Source organism: Podarcis bocagei (assembly GCF_964188305.1).
Source record: "Podarcis bocagei genome assembly, chromosome: 1".
Classification (NCBI taxonomy): Eukaryota; Metazoa; Chordata; class Lepidosauria; order Squamata; family Lacertidae; genus Podarcis; species Podarcis bocagei.
In genome coordinates, this window is record NC_138125.1 from 78,537,724 (window position 1) to 78,565,366 (window position 27,643).

General features: G+C 43.8%; 2 long non-coding RNA genes across 2 annotated transcripts in view; one reads left to right on the plus strand and one right to left on the minus strand.

Moving 5' to 3' along the window:
* The window catches only part of LOC308592263, a 29,326-nt gene extending 2,784 nt beyond the window's left edge, over nt 1-26,542 (minus strand). The window contains exons 1-3 of the long non-coding RNA XR_014010457.1: nt 26,454-26,542; nt 25,016-25,182; nt 2,729-2,831 (exon numbers count right to left, since the gene is read on the minus strand). This is a non-coding gene — a long non-coding RNA (uncharacterized lncRNA). The remainder of the gene's footprint in view (nt 1-2,728; nt 2,832-25,015; nt 25,183-26,453) is intronic.
* Nucleotides 14,286-16,700, plus strand: LOC308592259. Its single transcript, XR_014010456.1, has 2 exons — nt 14,286-15,087; nt 15,918-16,700. It is a non-coding gene; the product is annotated as an uncharacterized lncRNA (long non-coding RNA).
* Nucleotides 26,543-27,643: the final 1,101 nt, after the last annotated feature.

Genomic DNA, 27,643 nt, shown 5'->3' on the forward strand with positions numbered 1-27,643 from the left:
GCCCCACCCTGCCTCTACTGCATGTGGAGACAGTAGGCTAGCTTGGGGGTTGGGGCTGGACTGGGTCACATGGCACATGGAACTCTGTCCTCTAATATCCTGCCAGTGCTACCCATTCTCCAGCATCTGCTTCCTGAGCCAGTTATCTCCCTCAGCCTAATGTTAAAGCCAGTCCTGCTTTGTGTATGTGCCCCACAAAATATTTACTTACTCTGCTAAATTTGCATTCTGAGATGCTTATTCAGGAAGAATTACCGTATTTTGCGCCCCATAAGACGCTCCGGCCCATAAGACGCACCTAGTTTTTTGGGGGGGAAATAAAGAAAAAAAAATTTATTTCCCCCCCCCAGGTGCGGGGCTGGAAGAACCAGGTCGGGGAACAGAGGGAAGGCACGCTCTGCCTCCCCGCTGTCCCCCGAGCTTGTGGGGCTGGCGATGGGGAGAAGTGCACCAGTCCCGGGAGGGCAGGCAGCTCTGCCCCGCCATCCCGAGCGGGGCAGGACTTAGCGCACCGCTCGGGATGGCGGCGTAGACCCGCCTGCAGTCCCAGGAGGGCAGGCAGCTCTGTGCCGCCATCCCGAGCGGGGCAGGACTTAGCGCACCGCTCGGGATGGCGGCGTAGACCCGCCTGCAGTCCCGCGAAGGCAGGCAGCTCTGTGCCGCCATCCCGAGCGGGGCAGGACTTAGCGCACCGCTCGGGATGGCGGCGTAGACCCGCCTGCAGTCCCGCGACGGCAGGCAGCTCTGTGCCGCCATCCCGAGCGGGGCAGGACTTAGCGCACCGCTCGGGATGGCGGCGTAGACCCGTCTGCAGTCCCGCGAAGGCAGGCAGCTCTGTGCCGCCATCCCGAGCGAGGCAGGACTTAGCGCACCGCTCGGGATGGCGGCGTAGACCCGCCTGCAGTCCCGGGAGGGCAGGCAGCTCTGTGCCGCCATCCCGAGCGGGGCGGGACTTAGCGCACCGCTCGGGATGGCGGTGTAGACCCGCCTGCAGTCCCGCGACGGCAGGCAGCTCTGCCCCGCCATCCCGAGCGGGGCAGGACTTAGCGCACCGCTTGGGATGGCGGCGTAGACCCGGGATTGCAGGCAGCTCTGCACAACCCTCGGAGCCGGTCTCCCGAGGGTTGCGCAGAGCTTCCTGAAGCCTGGAGAGCGAGAGGGGTCGGTGCGCACCGACCCCCCTCGCTCTCCAGGCTTCAGCGAAAGCCTGCATTCGCCCCATAAGACGCAGGCACATTTCCCCTTCATTTTTGGAGGGGAAAAAGTGCGTCTTATGGGGCGAAAAATACGGTATATGTGATTCAGTCATCCGCTGGTAACATCTCTCCATAGTTTCTAGGGAAAATTCCTCTGTGAACATAGATGTGGACATGATCTAGATCAATAAATCAAGCAAACCTCATAAACAACCTGTCACGAACAACCATTTTTCTTCATGAAAAGTCCAGTCCACTGATATTTCAGTGACTGAGGCCAACACAATAACCCTTTAACTGAGGGAGGAGCGGTAAATTAAATACAGACGGCTTTAGAAATAGGCTGGCATGAGGTAAAAATGCCCAGCCTAAACTGAGATTGATGGACCCAACATGGGGTCGCTGACTGAAGTGCAATCCTGTTGCCCATATTACTTACTTTTCTATGACCTGAACATGGGACTTCATTTTTTTATTATTAGAAAAGGGAGAAACGACAGTGTAAAGATTATAAAAGATAAAACAACATATCATTGTTCAACAAAAAATACATAAACTGATACCCACATGTTCAGAGAAATGTTGTGATTGACATATGTGGCTTGCAAGGATTCTAAAGATGACTGGTAGATTTAAACAAAGGAAATAAAGCCAGGCTAGTAGAAAAAGAAAATAATAATAATAATAATAATAATAATAATAATAATAATAATAATAATAATAATAATACATTAGGAAAAGAGGTAGGCTCCAGCTTCAGGACTGAATTTCATACATACAGTAGATTGAAAACTGAGTGGGCAGGTGTTGCAGTTTCATGTATAGCAAAGTGGTCATCTGATTGCTCAGTGGAGAGAAAATGTTTGCACTATACACTGAAGGGTGAATGGAGAAGTTCCCAAATAAAGTACACAGCTACCTATGGAAGTTTGTCTTTGATTTCATTTTTCTGGTGCCTCTCTAACTGCTTGGGTTCTTATGACCAGATTTACAGCAGACTTCAGCGCCTCCCTTTCATCATCCCCCCCCCAGTTGTCTTTCATAGATTGCATTGTCATGCATTTTAACATGGATTTCCATCACATCAGTAAAACTAGCAGCACATCATCGCTGAATAATGGAGCACAAAATGTTGGGTGCAAATAAATGGCACACTGAGTTGAGTGAAAGCTTGGATCCTTGGAAAGGGGTACCTCTTTGCCCCAGGCCCTCAGCTGAGTAGATATCTGTGATTATTCTGCTTTGCTGTGCCCTGGAGATCTGTGCTCCTGTTTCATTATTCTGAAATTGGTAGGTTTGTGGTTTAATTTTATGATTGTAATTGTACATTGCACTTACTTATGGTGTTTTGGTATGCCACCCATGGACCATTTGGTGAAAGGTGGGCTGCAACCAACCAATGGTTATTTCAATCATTTTTTCTGGAAATACCACAGTGTGTCTTGGTTAACATTTATTTTAGGAACTGCAGTAGTAAATCAGATGAACATTGGAATGTGCATTTGAATGCACATAAAAATATGGAAACTCACCATTAAATTCTATTTGATGCACATCTCAGAGGCGCTTTTCCAGATGCCATCCTTTTCTTTCAACAGAATGCTCGTTCAGATGCACACCATGCCCATTCACTAGCTGGAGTGTGCAAAATAAATAAATAAATGTGCTTATAGAAATCATTTGAAAATAGATTCTCCCATTTTTCTCCAGTAAGCTTGCTCCAGTGAACTAGTAGCAGTAATCAGAAATGAATCAGAGACAGACGAAAAATAAAATAAATTGGAAAGATTTATTTAAATCAAAGGCCAGAAATGATGAAAGTATGCAAGCAATGAGTGAAACATGAAAATGGAAAAAATGTATGAATGAAGTATAAGAGAGGAATTTATATAAATGAACAAATATTAGATTGTTAAATAAAAATAATGAACAGCTACCAACAAAATGGGTTTTTGAGAAGTGTCCACTGCCCTGGAACTCAAAGCTGCTACATTAGTACAAATTCTATACTGCTGCCATTTTTGGAAATGCTCCTTCTCATTTGATAACGGCCAGTTAAATGTTATCAAAGTGCCAACTGACACTGAAATTATTTTCTTGCAAACCTAGAAGTATCAGTCCTCCTGCAGACCTTGTCCTATCTGGCTGATGACAGAACATAAGAGGCCCAAATGCATTTCAAATGAGCAATTTTTTGTACGTTGTTCTTTCTTAGTGGAGTACAAAAAGACTTTCCCCTTGCAACGGAGAGCTGCACCGGGTAGCTTTGTTTTTAAATACACCTAGTTTTTACACCTACTTTCTGTTCTAAAATATCATGTTTCACAATTGCTATTTGTCATGTTTGTAGGTTGTAATTTTATATGTAGTTAGGCAGCACGTTATGTACTGAACACTGAAGTTTTAAAAGACTGGGACCTGGCAATGGATTGCAACTCATTGTAAGGAAACTTGGTGATACTGTATTGTTGTGCATCACCCCAGTCTCTGAGCGGTGCAAGATTCCAGGTGTTCCTGGGTTTGTGTTTCCTTTGGGATGAGGCACAGCAGAGACTGTGGTGTTTTTAGCGATGGCTTATTTACACATATATACAACCTGAGCCTGTGACATAGCTGTCAACATTCCCCTTTTTTGCGGGAAATTCCCTTATCCCAGCTCCGTTTCCCGCTGCTTCCCGCTGCTATCCCAGATTGTTAGATATCCCATAGACTGTCACCAGGACAGGTGAGGCTGCTGATCCCTTATTTTCAAATCTGAAAGTTGACAGCTGTGGTCTGTGATGGACAGGTTCACAGCCCAAGACGTCCCCCATAGCCACAGCCTTGGATTCCAGCAGAAATTAGGCATGGCTCTCTCTCTCTCTCTCTCTCTGCCTTTCCAGGCTGCAGCTTTACTTCCACCTTCTAGCTCACATGACTTAATTCTTCACTCTGGCCTTTCATCTAACTAACAGACAGTTGGTTTCCGATCAGAAATTTTTCTGGTGCTGAGCAGAGACCCAAATGTTTAAATATTTGCTAATGTGTTTTGCTATTATTGTTGTTGTTGTTGTTGTTGTTGTTGTTGTTGTTGTTGTTGTTAATCAATCAATCAGCCCCATTGCTGGAACCTAGCCAGGTAATTCTCTCATGCTGAAATTTATCTTTTGAACTCTTTTGATTACCTCAACGGCCTAGTTCTAGAAATTCCTGTTTTCAGTCTAGGAAATGGTGAGCAAACATTTGATGCAATGATAAAACAGGACCTTCAAGATTCTTAAAAAGTTATCTGAATTCTCTTCACTTTAAATGAGGATCATTGCAGAGCATATTCTTAACCAAAGAGGTTTAAGTAGTTCTAATTTCCGGCTGTGAGGCAGGAAGGGGGAACTCATGAACTACTAATAACCCTGTTCCCTTCTAAATGCAGATACTTACCCATTTTCACAATCCAACCTTTTGGGGAGTGATATAAAGTATATCATGTTCATGGTTATACATAGAAAAGGGGTCAACCAGTTTAGTACTACTCCTAACTAAAATATTTACTTTATTTGCTTATTATACACTGATTGTTCATTATAGACTCCCTACAAGGAGTTCTGGTGTGAACAATACAAGAAAATTCCAAGGCAGAATCCAAGGAAGGTAACTAAGATTAAATCTGCTTCACTTTAAAGGCAGAGCTACTTTAATGATTGTTAGACCAGGGCTGGGGAACCTTAGGCCTTCCAGATGTCGCTACACTGCAATTCCAATAGTGCCTATTGGCCATGATGGCTGGACCTGGTGGGAATTGTAGTCCAAAAAAAAAATCTGGAGGGCCAAAGGTTCTCCAGCCCAAGTTATCTTTCATCTTTTTAAAAAGCAGGCATAATCTGCCCTTTTAAAAAAAGTTCAGAAGAAGTACTTTGATCATAAAAGAGAAGTTTTGCCCGACTTGAAGCTTTCTAACAATTATCTGTGTCCTTCATTCACTGGCTAAGGGCAGACATTTTTCTGTATGTCCCTCTTGTGCAGGGGTCAGCAATCTTTTTCAGCAGGGGGCTGGTCCACTGCCCCTTAGACCTTGTGGGGGGCCCAGGCTATTTTTGGAGTGGGGGCAATGAACGAATTCCTATGCCCCACAAATAACCCAGAGATGCATTTTAAATAAAAGCACACATTCTACTCATGTAAAAACATGCTGATTCCCTGACAGTCTGCAGGCCGGATTTAGAAGGTGATTGGGCCGGATCCGACCCCCGGGCCTTAGTTTGCCTACCCATTCTCTTGTGTGACATGAGATCCTAAGCTGAAGGAAGAGGATTATGCACCATCTGAAGATGAAACTCTATTCTTAGGGGAAACAGAGGGTGAAATTTAAGATTGCACTGCTGCTAATGGACTTGCAACCTGTCTGAGACTGCTTGGAGCAGGCACTGCATATATGAACCAATGTCTCCATATGAAGAGTGGACACAAAGGTGTTGCAAGGATCCTGGCAGCTGCAGAAAGGTTGCCATGATCACTTGAATTGCAACTGGTGTGCCAGTAGCTTTCATACGGAGATGCTGCTAGAACCAGTGCCTCCTCATAATCTCCATGTGGTCGTGTGGAGCCTGGTGAACATATTAAACACTGTCCAGATCAGAAATGGCAAGCTGACACGCAATGGGCCAGATCCACGCCTACTCCCCACCAAACAACTGTGTCACACCAAGTTTTAATCAACTTTAGTTTTTTTAAAAAAAGAAGATTGCTCAGAGTTTCAGTAGCAAGGAAAATAATTTTGCATCCCAAAACTGGGAGATGCTCCACACTTTAATTTCACTCTTAACTGTCAGCGGTCCTTTACCTTTTATAAGTCCAATCGTGGACGACTCTGGGGTTGCAGCGCTCATCTCGCTCTACAGACCAAGGGAGCCGGCATTTGTCCGCTTCTGCAGACAGTTTTTCCGGGTCATGTGGCCAGAATGACTAAGCCGCTGCTGGTGAACCAGAGCAGTGCACAGAAATGCCGTTTACCTTCCCGTCGGAGTGGTACCTATTTATCTCCTTGCACTCTGACTTGCCAACTGCTAGGTTGGCAGGAGCAGGGACTGAACAACGGGAGCTCACCCCGTCGTGGGGATTTGAACCGCCGACCTTCTGATCAGCAAACCCAAGAGGCTCAGTGGTTTAGACCACAGCGCCACCCACATCACTCTTAGGAGTGGGTAAAAAAGCTCTGGACAGTCGTTTCTGGAAGAAACAATGGGATATAATTTGCTTTCCATACAGGTTGCACAGAAAGGCAATGGGCCACTGCTAATCTGCCACTAGAGGGCACTCTCATAGGAAGCACACACATTCATCAGGCTCTATACACATAAATGATGTTGCCTTAATTATATAATTGTGCCCCACAATTGTGAAACACTTACTGCTGTTGACATTAGGCAGGCACCCTCAATTTTTTTTTAATATTGCTGATTAAAAAAATAAAAATAAAAAAATGCAGCAAGCCTAACCAATCAAATAATGCAGTTACTTACATTAGTATGTGTTTAGAAATAATTGCAATACTGATTTTTTATCTGTGTTTTATTGAGAATTATTTAATGTATACAGTGGTACCTCAGGTTGCAGACGCTTCAGGTAACAGACGCTTGAGGTTACAGACTCCGCTAACCCAGAAATAGTACCTCGGGTTAAGAACTTTGCTTCAGGATGAGAACAGAAATCGCGCAGCAGCGGCAGCAGGAGGCAGCAGGAGGCACCATTAGCTAAAATGGTGGTTCAGGTTAAGAACAGTTTCAGGTTAAGAACGGACCTCCAGAACGAATTAAGTTCTTAGTCTGAGGTACTACTGTATTTGTTTTTTAATAGTTTTGTGGTTTTAGCTGTGTTTCATCTACAATTATGTACACCCTTGTGAGAGGTTTGGGATTGCTTCATCAATCTTTCTAAATAAATAAATTAAATAGATATATGTGGCAATGCCTTTATTGTTCAACCAGAGGCAGTTGGACTGCACAGCAAAGCACACCATCCATTTCCCAGAACATTGGCTAGAAAATGGCATCACCCTGAGAATATAGAAGCTGGCTATCCCCAGTCTACATTGTTGTCCCCCATTGTGTGCAGCAATGAAATTTATTCTCTGCATTGTGTTAGCGGAGTGACTCATTCTTTGACCTTACAGAGAAGCTAAAACCCTGTGATTCCACGGTCTCTAACAATGAGGGAAAGCCCTCCTTTGCTGATAATGTGATTAAGAGGTGAGTATTCTGGGTGAGGCTGTGAGCTTCCCACTTTCTAATCACTCCTGGCTTCTGGCTGTACTGCTTTGTGCAGTGATCTGGCCTTCAGCAAACGTTTGCTGCAAAAGATTCTTAATGCACTTGAAGATAAATCACCCTGTATTTGCTCACCTTGCTACTGGGTGAGGCCCCTCTGTTTGTCGGATTCAGTTTTCTAAAGCCTCATATCAGGATATTTTGCTTTTCCATCTGATGCCCTTTATAGAGTTGCTCTATTCTCATAGCCTAACATACTCAGTTACCAAAAAATAGCAATGTGCGTGTTCATAGTTCATTACACTGATGAGTCACTCGCTCCTTTATACATTAGCAATGTTCACCGACAGGATATAGTTTAGAAAATTAGGAGATCCAAATCCTTGTCTTTGTTGAAACCAGTAGGACCCTATCTAATGTCAGCCAGTTTGCACAGCTAGATGCTTGGGTTCAAAGTGTCTGAGGCAAAGCCTACAGGGTCTTTTCTTTGTCAAATTTCAGCGCTTTTACACCCCACCAACTTCAATGGAAGAGATTTAAACACAAGCTTAACTCCAGGACTGAGCCGAAATATCGGGCCCCACATTTGCAATGTTCTCTGCAAAACATGCCTCCTTTTTCAGCAATAATTGGATGGGGTATGTATTGTAAAACAAGTCAGAGATGCTCTCCCACTTAGCTGAATAACAGGATGCCCTTACTTTGATTTGGTTTTTTGAGGTTGTTACATGGCCAAATCTACATAGCATGCTGGCTCCATGATTCCTTATTGAAATGATCACATGGCCAGATATTTGATGTGGATTTGGACCCTAGCAGGTGTGCAAGTGGTGGGGGTGGGGGGATTTTAACCCTTTACCCCCATGGTGGTCCCAGTGCAGATCAATAATAATAATAATAATAATAATAATAATAATAATAATAATAATAATATATTTATACCCCGCCCATCTGGCTGGGCCTCCCCAGCCACTCTGGGCGGCTTCCATAAAAACCAAAAATACAGTAAAATGTCACACGTTAAAAACTTCCCTGAACAGGGCTGCCTTAAGATGTCTCCTGAATGTCAGGTAGTTGTTTATCACTTTGACATCTGCTGGAAGGGCGTTCCACAGGGCGGGCGCCACTACCGAGAAGGCCCTCTGCCTGGTTCCCTGTAGCTTTGCTTCTCGCAGTGAGGGAACCGCCAGAAGGCCCTCGGCGCTGGACCTCAGCGTCCGGGCAGACTGATGGGGGTGGAGACGCTCCTTCAGGTATACTGGACCGAGGCCGTTTAGGGCTTTAAAGGTCAGCACCAACACTTTGAATTGTGCTCGGAAACGTACTGGGAGCCAATGCAGGTCTTTCAAGACCGGTGTTATATGGTCTCGGCGGCCGCTCCCAGTCACCAGTCTAGCTGCCGCATTCTGGATTACACCCCCCTTACTTTAAAAACCAATTCACACAATTGCTAGTTTGGTCCTCACATTCCAGTATAACATCTCATGTTAGTAGATCTTCTATAGGTAAAGGTAAAGGTACCCCTGCCCATACGGGCCAGTCTTGACAGACTCTAGGGTTGTGCGCTCATCTCACTCTATAGGCCGGGAGCCAGCGCTGTCTGCAGACACTTCCAGGTCACGTGGTCAGTGTGACAAGCTGCATCTGGCGAGCCAGCGCAGCACACGGAACGCCGTTCACCTTCCCGCTAGTAAGCGGTCCCTATTTATCTACTTGCACTTAGGGATGCTTTCGAACTGTTAGGTTGGCAGGCGCTGGGACCGAACGACGGGAGCGCACCCCGCCGCGGGGATTCGAACCGCCGACCATGTGATCGGCAAGTCCTAGGCGCTGAGGTTTTACCCACAGCACCACCCGCGTCCCATTCATACTTCATGACATATAATTTCTCAGTTTCCTAGAAAGTTACTTCTTATGTTGTTTTCTGATTAATATAGCAAAAGTAGATTCACGAAGTTATACACACGCCTTGTGGGTGCTGATGGTTATCAGTGGTTATGTACCAATAAAGTACGGCATTAAGACTAGGATAGGCAGATGCAGCCAGCGGCTAATAGTTCCTGCCGCCAGCTATGATCCTCACCCCCAGGCTGTACACCCCATCCCTTGTAAAAGACAATTGCAGCAAAAATTTGCATCCCCTGGGGAAAACCTCCTGCTGTAGAATTATTGTGGGAAGGATGTGACATTCAATTTATTTGCTTATTTATTTTAATGATGTTAAAGACACAGCTCTTCATTACATAACCGGAAGACTATGGACATGATTCAGTTGCTGTTAAGTGACTCTGAACCCCATTACTCAATGGGAATGTTAAACACGTGTTTCAGTTTCTCCTGTTGAAAGCTATGGAAGTCAATGGTACTTACTTTTGCTTCTATTTCTCAGCTAACAACAGTCTCAAATACTGCTGCATATCTTTTATAATACTTTCGATGTGTGAAGTGTATTGTCCATCACAATAGCCCCGCATAGTATGTCACCAATATTCACAGTGTGAGGGTGGCCATGGAAAATGAAGCTACAAGGTGGTGATCCGCAAAGACAGTTCCAACGTCTCTCTGGAGGACTCTCCTTTCTTCCAACAAATAAACTGAAACTGAATTGCCAGAAAAGGGGTAGGATGAGGCTACGTTCCCCTCATTCAGCCTCTGACCTGCTCATTTTACAGAAGTGGAAACCAAGATTGAATGGGTGATTTGGCCAGGGTCACACATTGAGTCAACAGTGGTGGGGCTGAGCTGTGACCTTCCACACCCAAGGACAGTTAACAATCAATGGGACCACATGTACTCCTCTGTCATAATGGGTTACTGACACTACAGTACAATAAAACAACTAAGGACACACAGGTACACGCTGCCTGCTTAATTTTTTGTTTTGTTTTTGATGCAAACTTCCCCATCCATCATCCTTTATATTATAACCTCTAGGTTGGTCTTAGACAGTGCCCCAGACTTTTCTGTCTTCTGAAACTTTCCCCCCATGGCGCTCAACTTCTGCCCCTTTTTAATTTGTGTTATGTTACTGTGTTTGAAGGAAAATCCTCACTGACTGCCTCTTAATGAATTCAGGGAGGGTGACTCCAGATGGTCAGTATTTCACAGGAGGTATTCTTGCACATACTGGAACTTTCCATTTGCCCAGTTAAACTGCATTAAAGGTTCTGTTGCCCTCACCTAGCACCACAAATCTACTTTGGAAAAGAATCAGACTTCCTGAAGTTTGGAAAGTGTCATGGAAATAAACAGAAAACAATGGGATGCACAAAGGAAGCTAGTAAGGTGCAATTAGTTGTTAGAGTGTTGGACTAGGACCTGGGAGACCAACGTTTGAATTCCTGCTAAGCCAGAAAACTCACTGGGTGACCTTGGGCCAGTCACAGCCTCTCAGCCTAACCTATCTCACAGGAGATGGTGGACTCTCAACCCCAATGAGATTTCCACTATATGGTGGCTTATTTTCATTTACAAACAACAAAAACTTTTAAAGTAAAGAATGTCCTGAAAATGTTGTAAACCAGGCACAGGCAACCTCGGCCCTCCAGATGTTTTGGGACTACAACTCCCATTATCCCTAGCTAACAGGACCAGTGGTCATGGATGATGGGAGTTGTATCCCCCAAACATCTGGAGGGCCGAGTTTGCCTATGCCTGTTGTAAACAGTCTAGAAAAAAACTTTGTTACAGCTGAGAACTAATGATACCTAACATTCACTAAAATTAACGTTTTGTGAGATGTTTTTCTTACCTCATTAAGAAACCTGCAAGAAAGCTGTCCTTGGTGGTTTGTGGCAACCTACTGACAACTAAAAAACTTTCTTGACCATTCCCAGACCATTCGTCTATTTAAAAATGATGATGCATTTTACTACCCTTATTTCCTACTATTGACCAGGATAGTAGACACAACCCAATAGCAAAATTCAATGCATTTCTAGGACATTTAAGGCTACAAGTGATTTTTTTGTTTCCATAAGAAAAATAGCAAGTGGCAGCTGATTGAAATTTGGGAGCATTGTGAGGGACAATTTGTAACAACACCCAAGAAGGACTACCCTGTACACAAAATTATGTGTGAATTTTGCAATGAAAAGTGTGTCAGTGGGAAGCTTTGAACTCCACAAATTTCATGAAGATTAAAGGTGATTTTTAGTGTGAGCGTGCAGTCTTGTGTTTTTAATTTAAGAAATATAAACACAACTATCATCACTGATCAAATGTTTACAATGCCACTTTACTCCTTTGCTCTCACAGCATACAAGCAGTGCCAATTTTTGAACAAACATTGACAATGAACTGCTTCAATGAAGTTCTCCCTCATTAACTTCACCAAATTTGCCTTCATTGGTCTCAGAGGACAGGAACCAAAGAGGCTCAAGCAAAGAGCTTGAGAATTTTGCCAGAATTATGCCAGAATTTGTTTGACTTCTTCCTGTGCACAGTCAGCTCACATACCACATTGCAAGCTAGTTTTGGGGGGGAAACCAGCAACTCTCAGTTTTGAATTTCCACTTAGCCAAAGCCACCCTTGGTTCACAGCTCTTTGAACCCTGACTTGTATTTCAAAATTTGATTTCTCCTTTTGGTAATATTTCTGAGAGCCCTAGATTATTTTTTAAACAGCATGCCACAATGAGAAAGATTTAACAAAATTGACTCGATATAATGCACTTCTGATGTGTGCATGCTTTTTTAACTACAAAGCTTACATTTCTATTCCCCCTGCAGTCCGTTACAAACCTGCTCAATGTACATCACTATATGAGACCTATTCAAACAAAATAAAATTACAAGGGAATAATATTTTTCAAAGTCTAGATTCATTAGGTAATGGTTCCCCATTTCCCCCAAGTCATAACTCAAGGTTTGGTTTTGAAAAACAAGAGAAAATCTATAAGACCTTTAATGGCTTGGTTCCTTCATGTTTTGCAAAATACACACAAAGTTTCAGGTGCCATAAATTATTTTCCCCTTAGCAGTTTTAAAAAGTAAGTTGTTGCATTTACAAGTGCAATGATAAAACAGGGAGGGGGGTTAGTCTTTAAATGCCTGCTTATAGGCAAAGTGATTAGTGGTCCCAAGTATGGAATAAATTGTAATTCTGGATTAATGAGCTGCAATAATGGATTAATTGGCAATAGATGGTTTCCCTGTGACCAATGATAATAGATCCATTAAAATGTAGGATGGTCAAAATTAATCACTTTTTAAAAGAAATCAATTCTATGCCAAGAAGGCCTAATTATGTCAGTGGGAATATGTCAAAGGCTAGAAGCTTCCCTGTAAACTGCCCTTCCCAATTTGGATAGGACTTTCTCTACCAATCTCTACTCTGCATCACTTACCAGACGAGGAGGGGCATGTGCTCTAGAGAAGCATTGGATACTCCTGTGCATGTCTGGCTCATCCCAACATAACGAAAGCTGCAGTGCTCAAAATGCCCAGATGCCCTGGATATATCAGGCATGCACAAGTGACTTTGGGGGTTCTCTGCAGCTTGAGCCCATGGCTTCCTGGACAGGACCCTCTCTGCTCCTCCCTACGGGTGGTTTATGTAATGGAAAGTGCAGCCAAGTAGCAGAGAGGTCCCATCCAGGTCAAGAGCCCTAGCATGTTTCAACTGATATCATAAAATTCTGTGTTCATATAACTTGTCTTCAGCTACCAAGAAAGATTCGTGGGAGATATAAGAAGTGTGCATTGAACAGGCTTTCCATGTGATTAAACAAGAATCCCCTTCTCTCATGAGTCAGAAATGTCGTTTTAAGGACTTAAGCTGTGGATTTAAGGCTGTGTGGAGATAAACTTTCGAACCAAAGCACGTTTTAAGAAGAGCGTGGAATGTGTAAGAGCTTGGGAATGACGCAGTTAAAAATGCAGTCGTCATATTGGGAGGTTCTGTCGGAGGTCTTGAGTCTGGGAGGAGAAAGAGAGAAATAGAGCTGTTTATATATTGTGGGTTAAACTCCTCAGTGGGACTTAAGAGCGACAGTTTTACGAGACTATGATGGAAAGAGTGATGTTATCTATGAAGGAGACGATATATGGAAACCATCTCGATTTGAGGATTGGAAGAATGGAAAATTCACACAGGACTATTATTACTATTGGTGTTTATCGGCTTAAGGAGACTATCAGAAGAGATCAAAAAGAAAAAAGAGAAAATATATGAACAAGATGTGATGTGGAAACAGCAAGATAAGATGGGATAGAACTATGAACTTTGTTTGGACTGATTTGGACTGATTGGGACATTAACGCAGCAGCAAGAAGATGACCAGAATCCCCCTTCGGATCTTGAAATATGGGTCCCCTCAACAAAATTTAAAATTCGGCTTTGTAATTCGGAATTTATGTGATATGATTTAATTTGATGTGATTGGCCAGTTAATAAAAATTATTTTTTAAAAAATGAACAGGCTTTCCATTCCAAACAATAGATTTGAGTATTGCAGTGTGCATACACCCAGAACGGGGATTTGCGGAACCTAGACTCATGACCATGACTTTTGACTACAAACTTCGTATGAATACTCAGCAACACATTTCTAGGCTCTTTCTGTGCATTTTCCCAAATACACAAAGTTCAAAATGAAAGAAGCTCTGGCCTTAAATTGACTCATCTTGGTATTCTTAGCACTTTTGTTTGCAGATCAGATTATATTTCAAATAGATGTGACAGACAGACGTATTTCTCTATCTTTCTGATCATTTATGACTCATGCAAATGTGGATTGTTTCCTTGTGTTGTAACATCAGTTAGTTATTAATATCAGTTATGAAAGACCACCTCCTTTCCTTTTTTGCTGAACGTAATAGAAGGAAATTCCCCTTGATGTCTGACGTCAGAATGGTGTTTTTACTAAGTTGTGCCCGTGTGAAGCCGTGAGTACTAACAACAATATTAAACAAGGATATGATGCAGCCTACAATACACATAGGCATGTCCTGGAATTTTTGGCACCAATGTTCATTTATCTTCACTCTTCTCTAGCTGAGGTCCTCTGTCGTACGATTCTTGTCAGATAAAGTGAGAGTCAGAACTGTGATGAGACTTCCTTCTAGGTGCAGACTAAACAAATGGTGGTGGTGGAAAGAATGTCAGAGATTCAGACAAGTGAATATATTTGGCAACCCCCCAAGTGACTGCCCACTGAAGCATTTGAGGCTACTGGTAGACTGACCATGGGAATTCTGTGGAAATGCTTATTGTTGGTTTCACCAGAGGAGGGGGATGGAATGGCCATCACTCATAAGACTCCTTGAAAAATGGCAGTTGTCATTTCACAAATTGCAAGAGGAGCACATGTACAGTTAACACACAGTGCTCCAGTTCACTGGTGCCTCCAATGATACCCCACTTCAATCCACAGTGCCCAGTTATCAAAACAGTTCTATAACAGTTCAAACCTCCCAGCAGCATAGTCCCTAGGGAGACCTGGGTTGTTGTTGTTTTTTGGGAGGTGCTCTTTTTTTCTTTTTCTTTTTTAGGTGAAAGACTGCAGTTCCTTAAGCATTACCTCCCTGGAGAGAACATTCCACAAGCAGGTGGACATCACAGAAAAGGTCCATTCTTGTGTTGCCACCTTCTGGACCTCTCATGGAGGAGGCAGATGAAAAGGGCCTCAGATGATGATTGCAGGATCCGGGTCAGTTCATATGGAGAGGAAGTCCTTGAAATCTTGTGGTTCTCAGCCATTTAAGGCTTTATAGGTCAAACCCAGCACTTTGAGTCATCTAGGAGAGTACCATTGTGATTTGCCACAACAGCTTGAAGAGCTGTTTAAGCTTAGAGTGGGGGAGGAAAGGAAATCCCAGCAACAAAAATTGGTGGTGGTGCAGGTGCTTTCCCAGCTACTTTGCCCAGGATGCCTCACTCTAATATTGGATCAAATCTGTGTGCATATATCTTAATGACAGCATGAATGTACTTCTCTCAATTTGTTCGCTTAGGGCTTCTGAACCCTTTCATCTGTGTTTAATATGGCTTTGAGAGCTGTATGTTAGTACAAATATATATTTAGGGTAATCTTTGATAAGTCTCAAAACCAGAAGCCCAGGTGGTCATGTTGTATATATCGATAAGCTGAATAGTCACTGTTCCTTACAAAGAAGAGTTGCGCTGAGCCATTAGTAGCTTGTGAACACACATGAGATAACGCCAATAGATATTGCTATTTTCCTGATTACCATTTGCCAGAATGCAGCAGAGAACCAATTTGTGTGGGTAGTAGTGGTAGCTACTCCCTTTCACTCTGCAGTGGGGCTTTTGGGGGCGGGGGTGAGGTACAAAATTGGCCATTTCTGCCTACAGCAACTGGTTGATAAATCTTGGCGAGCTAACAGTATAGATTCTAAGCATTTGGCAAATAGTAAGTTAATTTAAATGCTTTCAGATGAATTATCAGGAAACCTATGTATTACCGGTAAGTGTTTACCCTGCAATCATAGTGTGTTGACTTTTCCCATGTTTCTACAGAGAAAGGAAGTTCTGGATTGATAAGTGCAGCCTTGGTCTTTGTCTCCAGTGCAGAAAACCCAAATATGCCAATAGGATGTAATGATGTTACTGTTTCAAAGGTTTAGTGTTTAATGATTGATGATAAGCAACAGATTTCACTTTCAGTCTACTGTCATTTGAGAGTCAGTGTGGTGTAGTTGCTAGAGCAGCTTTCCCCTACCTAGCACCTTCCAGATACCTTGAACTACAGCTCCTATCAGCATGCCCATACTGGCTAGGGGTGATGGGAATTGTAGTCCAAACCATCTGTAGAGCACTAAGTTGCCAAAGGTTGCACCAGGGTAGAGAGTGGCCAAAATACAAATCCCAATTCAGTCATGAAGCTCACTGGATGATATGGGATCAACATCTCAGCTTAACCTACATATTTGAGTTTCTCAGCCTATCCTACATCACACAATTGTTTTGAGGATAAAAAAGGAGGAGTGAGCCATCTATGTCACCCTGACTTCCTTGGAAGAAGTACAGATTTTGTGTGTGTGTGTGTGTGTGTGTGTGTGATGGGTTTTTTTGTGGGAGGCAGTAGGCTGTACGCTAAGACCCTTCTAACCCCTGGATCCAGACAGTGTTAAAATATAAGCCTGGTTGGCTTCCTGATGAGGGGATCACCTGGGTGACAGGCCATTAAATCCAAGGGTGTGGCTATGGGAGAAACAAGAACATCTTGGGGCATTGATGTTGTGAACCCCTCCATTGTAGGCTGAGGTTATATATGTGTGTAAATAAACCATATATACAACACACATTCTCTGCTGTGCCTTATTCCAAAGGAAACACAAACCCTGGGTAAGCACCCACAATCCCTGCAATCTCACGCCACTCAGAGATTAGGGTTGTGTGTGTGTCCATCCAATCTCTCTGCTGGACAAACAGCAGAAGGTAACTATGGCTACCAGGTTTCTGTGTTCCATAACTCCATACCACTATGGGACAATATTTCTCTTATTCATTAGGCATGTTTGTGCTGTTTGTACCCCTTGCATGAAACAAGATCTTCTTAATTATATAGTTGTAGACAAGTGGGTAGAATTTTAGTGTGTGTATATACTTTACAGATGATATTTTTTATTGAATCCCTTTTCCTGATATCACATGTCATATTAAAGCTGGGGAGATCTGGGATCAAACTTTTACTGAAAAGGTTGCAACCACATAGTTTGACTCACAATCTGAGTAATCGTTGAACCACTCGCAAGTCTCGTTCAACAATGAGCAAGCCCAATTAAGTATTCAACTCATATTGACTTCAAGCAGGAGGAAATGGCCATGGGAATTTACCCCAGGAAGGCTGAAACTTCGTAACCAGAGGAGTTGCAACTTCAAATGCAAGAACTGTTGTGGATGATGGGGGTGATTAAAAAAATCAATCCTCCTGTCAGACTGGGAATATCCCCTCACTCACCCAGTTAAGGATATTCTACCATTCTTCAGCAGAATTCCTTTTCTTTCAGCAAAGTAAGCAGCTCACGTACATGTCAAACAAAACTTTAATAATAAAGAAAATTGTAACCATAGGTGCCAACGATAGGGGGCCCTGGGGGCCTGGACACCCACAATTATTATTTTTTTGTGGATGCTCAGCACCCACAGTGCAGGCTCCAACACAACTTCCAGTTTCTACCAAAAGCTGTGCCGGAGGTCCTGCCAGGCCTCAGAAGTACCGCTGCATGATGTTGATGTAACTTGACGTAATGATGTCACAACGTCATGACATCATGTTATGTCGTAAGTGCCATTGGGCACCCATAACCTGGGGCACAAGTTGGCACCCCTGATTGTAACACAATAACATACTATCTGAGGAAAACGAAAACAACATCAAGAGGCAAGAATGTGGCAAGAATGACTGCTGGTCTCTGTAACGGAACTGAACTGAACACCCAAAGGGAGAGGCCAATTCCAGAGCACAACACAAAAGCCCCAGCTACCAGATGCCAGACATTTTACTGATCAAATTAGTGTTTTTCTTACAACTCCCTTCTCACTGTGCCTAATTTGAATTAATCAAATCTAATTTAGCACGTAACTTCTCAAAACTTTCTTTTGACAAAGGCTTTGTTAAAATATCAGCTGTCATTTCCATTGTTGGACAATGCTGCATTTCAATAAACCCCTTCTGGCTCAAATCTCTTATTGTGTAACATTTTGTCGGCTTGCCTCAAAAGGTAAAGGTACCCCTGACAGTTAAGTCCAGTTGTGAACCACTCTGGGGTTGCGGCGCTCATCTTGCACTACAGACTGAGGGAGCCAGCGTTTGTCCACTTCTGCAGACAGTTTTTCTGGGTTATGTGGCTAGCATGACTAAGCTGCTTCTGGCGAAGCCAGAGCAGCGTACGGAAACACAGTTTACCTTCCCGCCGGAGCGGTACCTATTTATCTACTTGCACTTTGACGTGCTTTCGAACTGCTAGGTTGGCAGAAGCTGGGACCGAACAATGGGAGCTCACCCCGTCACAGGGCCTTGAACCACCGACCTTCTGATCGGCAAGTCCAAGCAGCACAGTGGTTTAAACCACAATGCCACCCACGTCCTAATTTGAATTAACCAAATTTAATTTAGCACGTAACTTCTCAAAACCTGCTTTTGACAAAGGCTTTGTTAAAATATCAGCTGTCATTTCCATTGTTGGACAATATTGCATTTCAATAAATCCCTTCTGGCTCAAATCTCTTATTGTGTAACATTTTGTCTGCTTGCTTAGTATGTGTATTCATCTTCTCTGATTGCACCAATTTCAGACAACTCTGATTGTCTTCCATAAGCTTAAGGGTTTAGAATCCGGCATTCCCAGATCCTCTCAAACCTGGTTAAGCCATTGTGCTTCTTTCCCTGCTTCTGCAGCAGAGACATACTCTGCTTCTGTTGAAGAGTTAGCTACTGAATTTTGTTTATGACTAGTCCAACTTAGAGCTCCATTTCTACATAAAAACACAAACCCACTGGCAATATCCCCTTTAAGCTTTCCCAACTTTATATCCACCTCTTCATCCTAGCCCACGGTAATGTCTGGCATTGCAGGGAGCTTTGACATGCAACAAGTGTTCCATCAAACACTGCGTGAACACATATAGCAGCTTGACTTGTTTTTGAGCAAGTCAGAAGTCAAAGGTGGACACCAACACTTGCAGGAGTAATAATAATAATAATAATAATAATAATAATAATAATAATAATAATAATAATTTATTTATACCCCGCCCATCTAGCTGGGTCCCCCCAGCCACTCTAAAATACTAATAACCTATTAAACATTAAAAGCTTCCCTAAACAGGGCTGCCTTCAGATGTCTTCTAAAAGTTTGGTAGTTATTTTTCTCTTTGACATCTGGTGGGAGGGTGTTCCACAGGGCGGGTGCCACTACCGAGAAGGCCCTCTGCCTGGTTCCCTGTAACTTGGCTTCTCACAGCAAGGGAACCGCCAGAAGGCCCTCAGCACTGGACCTCAGTGTCCGGGCAGAACTATAGGGGTGGTGACACTCCTTCAGGTATACTGGACCAAGGCCGTTTAGGGCTTTAAAGGTCAGCACCAACACTTTGAATTGTGCTCAGAAACGTACTGGGAGCCAGTGTAGGTCTTTCAAGAGCAGTGTTATGTGGTCTCGGCGGCCTTTCCCAGTCACCAGTCTAGATGCCGCATTCTGGATTAGTTATAGTTTCCGGGTCACCTTCAAAGGTAGCCCCACATAGAGTGCATTGCAGTAGTCCAAGCGAGAGATAACTTGAGCATGCACCACTCTGGCGAGACAGTCCGCAGGCAGGTAGGGTTTCAGCCTGCGTACCAGATGGAGCTGATAAACAGCTGCCCTGGACACAGAAATGATCTGCGCCTCCATGGACAGCTGTGAGTCCAGAATGACTCCTAGGCTGCGCACCTGGTCCTTCAGGGGCACAGTTACCCCATTCAGGACCGGGGAGTCCTCCACACCCGCCCACCTCCTGTCCCCAATAACAGTACTTCTGTCTTGTCAGGATTCAACCTCAATCTGTTAGCCGTCATCCATCCTCCAACCGCCTCCAGACACTCACACAGGATCTTCACCGCCTTCACTGGTTCCGATTTGAAAGAGAGGTAGAGCTGGGTATCATCCGCATACTGATGAACACCCAGCCCAAACCCCCTGATGATCTCTCCCAGCAGCTGCATATAGATATTAAAAAGCATGGGGGAGAGGACAGAACCCTGAGGCACCCCACAAGTGAGAGCCCAGGGGTCTGAACACTCATCCCCCACCACCACTTTCTGAACACAGCCCAGGAGGAAGGAGTGGGACCACTGTATAACAGTGCCCCCAGCTCCTAGCCCCTCTAGACGGTCCAGAAGGATATTATGGTCGATGGTGTTAAAGGCCACTGAGAGATCCAGCAGAACTAGGAAACAGCTCTCACCTTTGTCCCTAGCCCGCCGGAGATCATCGACCAGTGCGACCAAGGCAGTTTCAGTCCCATGATGAGCCCTGAATCCCGAATGGAAGGGATCCAAATGGTCCGCTTCTTCCAGGCATGCCTGGAGTTGCTCAGCAACCACTCGCTCAATCACCTTGCCCAAGAATGGAAGATTTGAGACTGGGTGATAGTTGGCCATATTGGCAGCATCTAAAGATGTTTTTTAAGAAGCGGTTTGATAACCGCCTCTTTCAGAGGGTCTGGGAAGGCTCCCTCACAGAGAGAAGCATTCACCACCCTCGAAGCCCATCACCCAGCCCTTCCCGGCTAGCTTTTATAAGCCAGGATGGGCAAGGATCAAGGAGACAGGTGGTTGGTTTCACTCGTCCAAGCAGCCTGTCCACATCCTCAGAGGTAACAGATTGGAACTGATCCCATGCAACTATACTAGACAGGACTCTAGCACTCTCCTGCCCCGGCCCTGCTCCCATGGTGGAGTCTACCTCTTCCTGAATCTGAGTGACTTTACCTGCAAAAATTTTTGCAAAATCATTGCAGGAGATCATGTGGCCCGTACTTGGCCCCGATGTAGCAGGTGGATGTAGCTAAATTGCGAACCACCTGAAAAAGGAAATACAAAGAACTAGAAAGAATAGACTGTATTGCAGTTGCCCTATCTTATCCAGCAAAGAATAGTTTGTTAGACATAATCAGCTGGCAAAAATGCAAAGATAAACCAGAAACAGTAGAATAGCTGCCGTATCTCATTCAATATTGAATATATTGTCAGACATTATCCAGAGTGCCAAAAAAGCCAACGGCAAACCAGAAACAATAGAGTGTATAATAATGGCCCTATCTAATCCACCACAGAATATCTAGCTAAACATAGTCAGGTTGCCAAAATCATTCACCACTAACGAAGCAGGCAGTGCCAACCAATCAATAAAGAACCACCCCTTATTAAAACCCCTTATGGCAACTTTAAGGATGGGGCAAATTGAGCAATGACCTGGCGCCCCACATTTTAGAGGGCCGAGTCTTGTACTAAAGTCTGCTTGTTGCTTTTAAAGTCAGTCATTCTCAGACTGCCTTATCTTTAACTGAGTAGGATTGCAAGCAAACAAGCCCTTCCCTGCAAAAACGGATAGAAGTCCTTTCCCCATTTAAGACAGGTCTATCCACACCAACTTCCTTGGTCAGGAGCTGTCCTTATGCCTTTTTTCCTGTACATGATAGCAATTTTTTAGGATTTTATATTGTTGTTTTGCTATTTCTGTTTACATAGGAGAGGTAATGGCTTGTTTCAGTTTTGTTTATGACTTGCATTTGTGTATTTACAGTGTGTTGACTATTAATACATTAGTCTTCATTCCAGTTGTAATAAAAATTGACCACAAGGAATGTACTACGATACATTTATCTGCTTTCATTGCAGCTTTGGGTATATAATCATTCTGCTGTGGTCTATAACCAATCACATTAAATGCTGTTCTATTCATGTAAAGAATAAAGGGAAAATTTATGTCCAAGTTGCTTTCAGACCTTTAAGGGGCTCAGGGGCCTTCAACCCCTAGGGCCAATACTGCGCACGGAAACACTGTTTACCTTTCCACCAGAGCAGTACCTATTTATCTGCTTGCACTTTTTGGCGTGCTTTCGAACTGCTAGGTTGGCAGGAGCTGGGAGCTCATCCCGTCGCGGGGATTAGAACCACCGACCTTCTGATCTGCAAGCCAAAGAGGCTCAGTGGTTTAGACCACAGCACTACCCGTGTCCCTTGCTGCAAACTAGAAGGCACCTTTACTCAGAAGTTACTCAGAAGTGGAACTCATTAAACTCAATGGGCTGTGTGATCTTGCAAGGGTGCTTGCAGCCACATGATGGAATCCTACACATGTTTACATCAATCACTGGGGCTCACTCTCAGGCAAGTCTTTAGACTTTCTTTTTAGATGATGCAATGCACATGTATTTTGTAGATCGTATCATTTTAGAAGAAGAGAAGAGTTTGGATTTGATATCCCGCCTTTCACTCCCTTTAAGGAGTCTCAAAGCGGCTAACATTCTCCTTTCCCTTCCTCCCCCACAACAAACACTCTGTGAGGTGAGTGGAGCTGAGAGACTTCAAAGAAGTGTGACTGGCCCAAGGTCACCCAGCAGCTGCATGTGGAGGAGCAGAGACGCGAACCCGGTTCCCCAGATTACGAGACTACCGCTCTTAACCACTGCACCACACTGGCTCTTCATCCCTGTGTTGTATCTCCAGATGGGGCAGGGAAAAACTCCTGCCTGAAAGCATGGAGTGTGGCTGCCAGTCAGTGTAGAGTAGACAAAGCTGAGTTAGCTGAACCAAAGGCCCAACTCACTCTAAGGCAGCTTCCTGTGTTCCTATATGTGTGGGAGAAGGCCATCATTTTAAACATTTGTCATATTTTTTTAAAAAAAATACTTAAGTAATCAAAAGTGTTTTCTTTTGGTTTGCTGACTAATCAGTTAAAATTACAAATCTACAAGAATCTACAAATCTCTTGCTTTCACCCCACAACCAAAAAAGTAAAAGAGCATGTAAGTCCATCCCATCAACCAGAAATGTAGTCAAAAAAATAGAATCATCTGATGAACACAAATAAGTTCTCTAAGAAATAAGATCAGTCAGTAATAGTTGTTCTTCCGGTCATTTCTGAAGAAATATTTGAACTGTCATCCTGGATTAAACTGGACAAAACTGCAAAGGCAGTCACAGTTCACGTTGACATAAATCATCATGTACATTCAGGCAGTGGTATATCTTTCAGAAAACCTGCTGAGCTACTTTTAATGCCTCCAGCTATGTCTGGTTGTTATTATATCTTACCTATGATTGACTTCAGAGCCATGACCTAGGCCCATGAATCTTGTTTTCTTGTTTAAAAGCAGTGGGACTCAAGTAGAAATTAACAGTATGTAAACTACAGAAAAAATACTACTTGTGGAAAAATACAGTGCTACATTTCCAAGGCAAAAGAATTAGCAGCAGTTTCTGATATCTGCAACCACAGCCTTAGCTTCATGAACAATCTTAAGCCATTCACTCTATAAGGACTCCTGGCCCCCCCTGTCCTGTCCTGTCCTGTCCTCTCCTCTGCTCTTTGAGATGTGCTAGCAGGGAGAGTCAGTAGTCTTGCCTCTTGGTAGAGAGGTAGACTGAAAGGCAAGCCTCTCCCAGGCCTTCATTTCTAGGATTCTGCCTGACATTATTCATGGAGAAGGCAATCCAAATGCAGGGCTGGCCCAGGACATTTTGGTGACTGAGGCGAACCACAAAATGGTTCCCCACTTTCTGCCAGGGAAGAAGGGGTGAGTGAAGACCTACATCAGGAACATGGGGGGAATAAAGATCTACATTGGGATCTTCTGTCCCTGTGGATCCTGCTACCTGAGGTGGTCACCTCAACCTTGCCTCACGGGTGGGCCAGCACCTTAGGGTGGTATCATGTCCTTATGACCTGACTCCCCTTTTTGGGGAGTGAAGCAATAACACTTGCAATTAATTACCTGAACCAGTGTGTGTGTGAAGGTGGGGAAGAGACAGAAAGTTCTGTCTCCTCACTGATTCCTTCTCTTTTAGGTACTACTTGTTGGTGAAGTAATTACGTCCTGTCAGACTTTTTCTTCACTCCCGCAGCTTCTCAAAGTTTAATTAGCTACAGCTAGTCAGTATGAGTTAGCATGTGTTAGTGTGGACATCTTGGCCCCATACAGGCCACAGTAAACCCTGCACTCAGAATGCCTTTGTTTACTTTGAGTAATAAACCTTAATTTTATTCTTACAACCAACAGTCTTACCAGTCTTTTTATTTCCGTATTCAATTACAATATATTTACCACATTTCAGCACCCTTCCTTAGAGATTCTAGTGTAAACCCTTGAAACTCACATATTGGTCAAACACTTAAGAAAGCAGGTCAGGAGCCAAAGAACAAAGGAGCTTATCAATTGTTAACTGGAACTGGAGATGAAAAGAGGGACTTGCCCTGAGAGGTGGCCTGGGAAATCCCCACTGCGTCAGAAGCTTCAGTGTAGGAGAATCTCATTCTGCCAGGACTTCTCCAATCTGAGGAAGTGGCATTGCAACACCCGGAACCTCTGCAGGGGTCAGCAAACTTTTTCAGCAGGAGGCCATTCCACTATCCCTCAGACCTTGTGGGGGGCCGGACTATATTTTGAAAAAAAATAATGAACAAATTCCTATGCCCCACAAATAACCCAGAGATGCATTTTAAATAAAAGCACACATTCTACTCATGTAAAAACACACTGATTCCCAGAACATCCACGAGCCAGATTTAGGAGGTGATTGGGCTGCATCCGGCCCACGGGCCTTAGTTTGCCTACCCATGTGCTAGTGGAACCATGGTCTTCTTCTGCCCCCCCCCAACACATACACTTTAAAATAAAATGGTTGAAGATTCAGGACAAACCAAAGGAAGTGGTTATGGATTTTGCTAGCATAAGACATGGTGATGGGTGCCAGTTTAGTCAGTGTTAAAATGGAATTAGGCAAATGCACAGAAGAAAAGCTGTCAGTGGCTACTAGTCATGATAGCTATGGGCTACCTCCAAATTGGAGGTAGCATGCCTCTTAATTTCAATAGCTGGAGAACTACAATAGGAGAAGGGTAGAGCCTCACATTTTGCTTGTGGATTTCCCAGAGTCATCTGGATCATCATTGTGGGAAACAGGATGTTGAACAGTTGATCTGAAAGCACAGGACTCTGGTGTTATTGTTTTTAATTTGTTGCAAGTCACCTTAAGTGTATGTGTAGGTCGCATAGAGGACTTTCTATGATGCATACTCTGCAATAGATTCAGGAACAGAAATACAACTGCTTAAACTGAATATAATGGACCTATGGAGAATGAGCTTTTCTCTTGGCTGGCTAGGCAAAAAGCAGTTAAAGCATGTGAACAGCTATTTGAAACGCAAAGACTTGTGACTGCTGTTGACTCATTCACACATCAAGATTAGCTGTCTACACTAGCCTTGTTAGTGCTTTATCTCTTTCTCAGTATAACTTTGTTCTGGGTTTGGGACATTCCAAGAAAATGTGGCTGTTTAAGATCTTCTTGATATCTTTTTAAATTATACTGGTAAGCAGGAAGCTAGAGCCTCAATTAGGTGTTGGGGGTTGAAATGTGTGTGGGCTGAAAACGGGATGGGACAGGGGCCCCAGGCATGCCGTCTCATATTTAGCATAAATTCCTATACAGAGTTACTAAGTTCAACGGAACCTGCTTGGAAAGCTCCTTGCAATCATAAGCCCTAATTAGTTGGGGTGCCTGGTTGAAGGGAAGTTTCTAAGCATATTCAGCAGAACATGCTTAGAAACCCTGTGCAGACCTTTCTGCTCAACACATGGAGGTCTAAAAATATGTGGTGCTCATAGCCATAAGGTTTTGACATTTTGTTGTAGCCTTAGAGTTGGAGCCTGCCTGAAGCTAAGAGAGGCAAGTGGCACCAGAATGGAATCATACAGTGGAACGTCAGGAGTTTGAAGGTGGTCAGGTTCTGAAACAACCAGGTACAGAACACATTGTGAGGGGCTGGTAAGTCAGATACCACACCAGGCAGATGTGGATTAGAGGCAGGCCATGGTGAATGATGGAATAGCAGACAAATGCCAGGGCTGTGTTCTCTCATGGACATTTCCCCAAACCTAGATCGAAGAGTAGAAGAGATCTTATAGAGGGTTGATAGAATCCCTGCTGGCTTCCTAGGTATTGTGATTCTTCTTGGACTGACTAGCTGTAATTTCTCTTCCTGCCAATATCAGGGGGACAATGTGGTGACTAGTAAGTCCCTGCCCCTGTGAGCTGTCCTAGTAGTGCCTGTGCTTTGCTCTCTGATTCTTTGACTCCAGCCTGCTGGCTCCTTACATTATGTGAAGACCCCACCCAATCAGACTCCCTCTATTCACTTAAATAGGGGATAATTGTGTTTATAGAAGGAATACATATGCTGAACTGCATCTTCTTTAAGTGAATGAGGAAACTCTTGCATATATAGAAGCAACAGAGATCTCACATGCATAAGGAAGAGCCATTATTTCCAGAGGACTTTTGCTCACTTGATTTGTTCCTGTTTCTTCTGTCTGTATGTTTTTTCTATCTGTAGGAGAATTCTATGTTTCTCTGACTTCACTTAATTCCAGTCTGAATGGATCTGTAGACAGTATGATAAAGATATGCACCCATTAAATTTAAAGCTCATAGACATACCAGTTTTGTAACATGTTTGTGAGAAACCTATTTGTAGAAGGAAGATAGCTAAGAGGCTGAATAACTGTCCTCATTTGACAACCTGGGATTTATGTACCTAGAAAGCTGTTGGTATGTATTTATGGAAAGGTTATGTAGACTCCAAAGACTATATAAATACTCAGCTGCAGAGAAAATATGTTTTGACACATTCACGGTTTATGTTCGTAACCCGAAGCAACGGTCAGTAGCAAATATCTCACAGGAAGTACAAAGTGCCTTGCCACATGTTGGTTAAAATGCTGTGAAACATAGGTTTCATTTCATTTCATTTTTATATAAATAAACTGATTAGGAAATGGGCAGCCTTTGCCCTTTCACCAGTATGGTGATGCACACTCTGGTTTATCTTCAGATCGCATAAGTATTTTGCCTTTTACCAGTATGGTGATGCTGTTGGCCCAACCAAATGATAACATGGGCCGGCCATCAAGTGATGTGCAGGGCTCACAGCAATGGGGTTTTCACATCTTGACGTAGCCCTAGCGTCAGAGACTCCCTTAAGCCATGGGAAAGGCTAGGGTGGAAGAAGAGAGGCAAGCAGCACCAGAGAGGAGGTGGGCAGAGGCAAGCTCGAACACCAGGAGCGGCTGCGGAGGCTGCCTAGGAGGATCAATAGAGAGAAGAATCTTCCTGACTCTGCAGTGTTCCTTGGCAGAACAGGGAGCTGGCAGACTCATCAGCCAAGGCAAGTGTTTAATTGGGGAAGGGCTGTAGCTCAGTGATAGACCATCTGCTTTCAATGCAGAAGTTCCCAGATTCAATCTGCAGCACCTCCAGGAAGGACTGATATCTTTCTGACAGCTACTCCCAGTCAGTGCAGACACTTATGGTCTAGATAGGCCAATGGTCTGACTTGGTGTAAGGCAGCAGCCTACTGTCAGGGACCGTGCTGGGGCGGGCTGCACTGAGGAGGAATGGTGGGAGCCACCCCTCCCCCTGCTCCTGCCCCTGCTCCTGAATCTTCCCAGGAGCAGGAGGACAGTATAGATTTGGAACA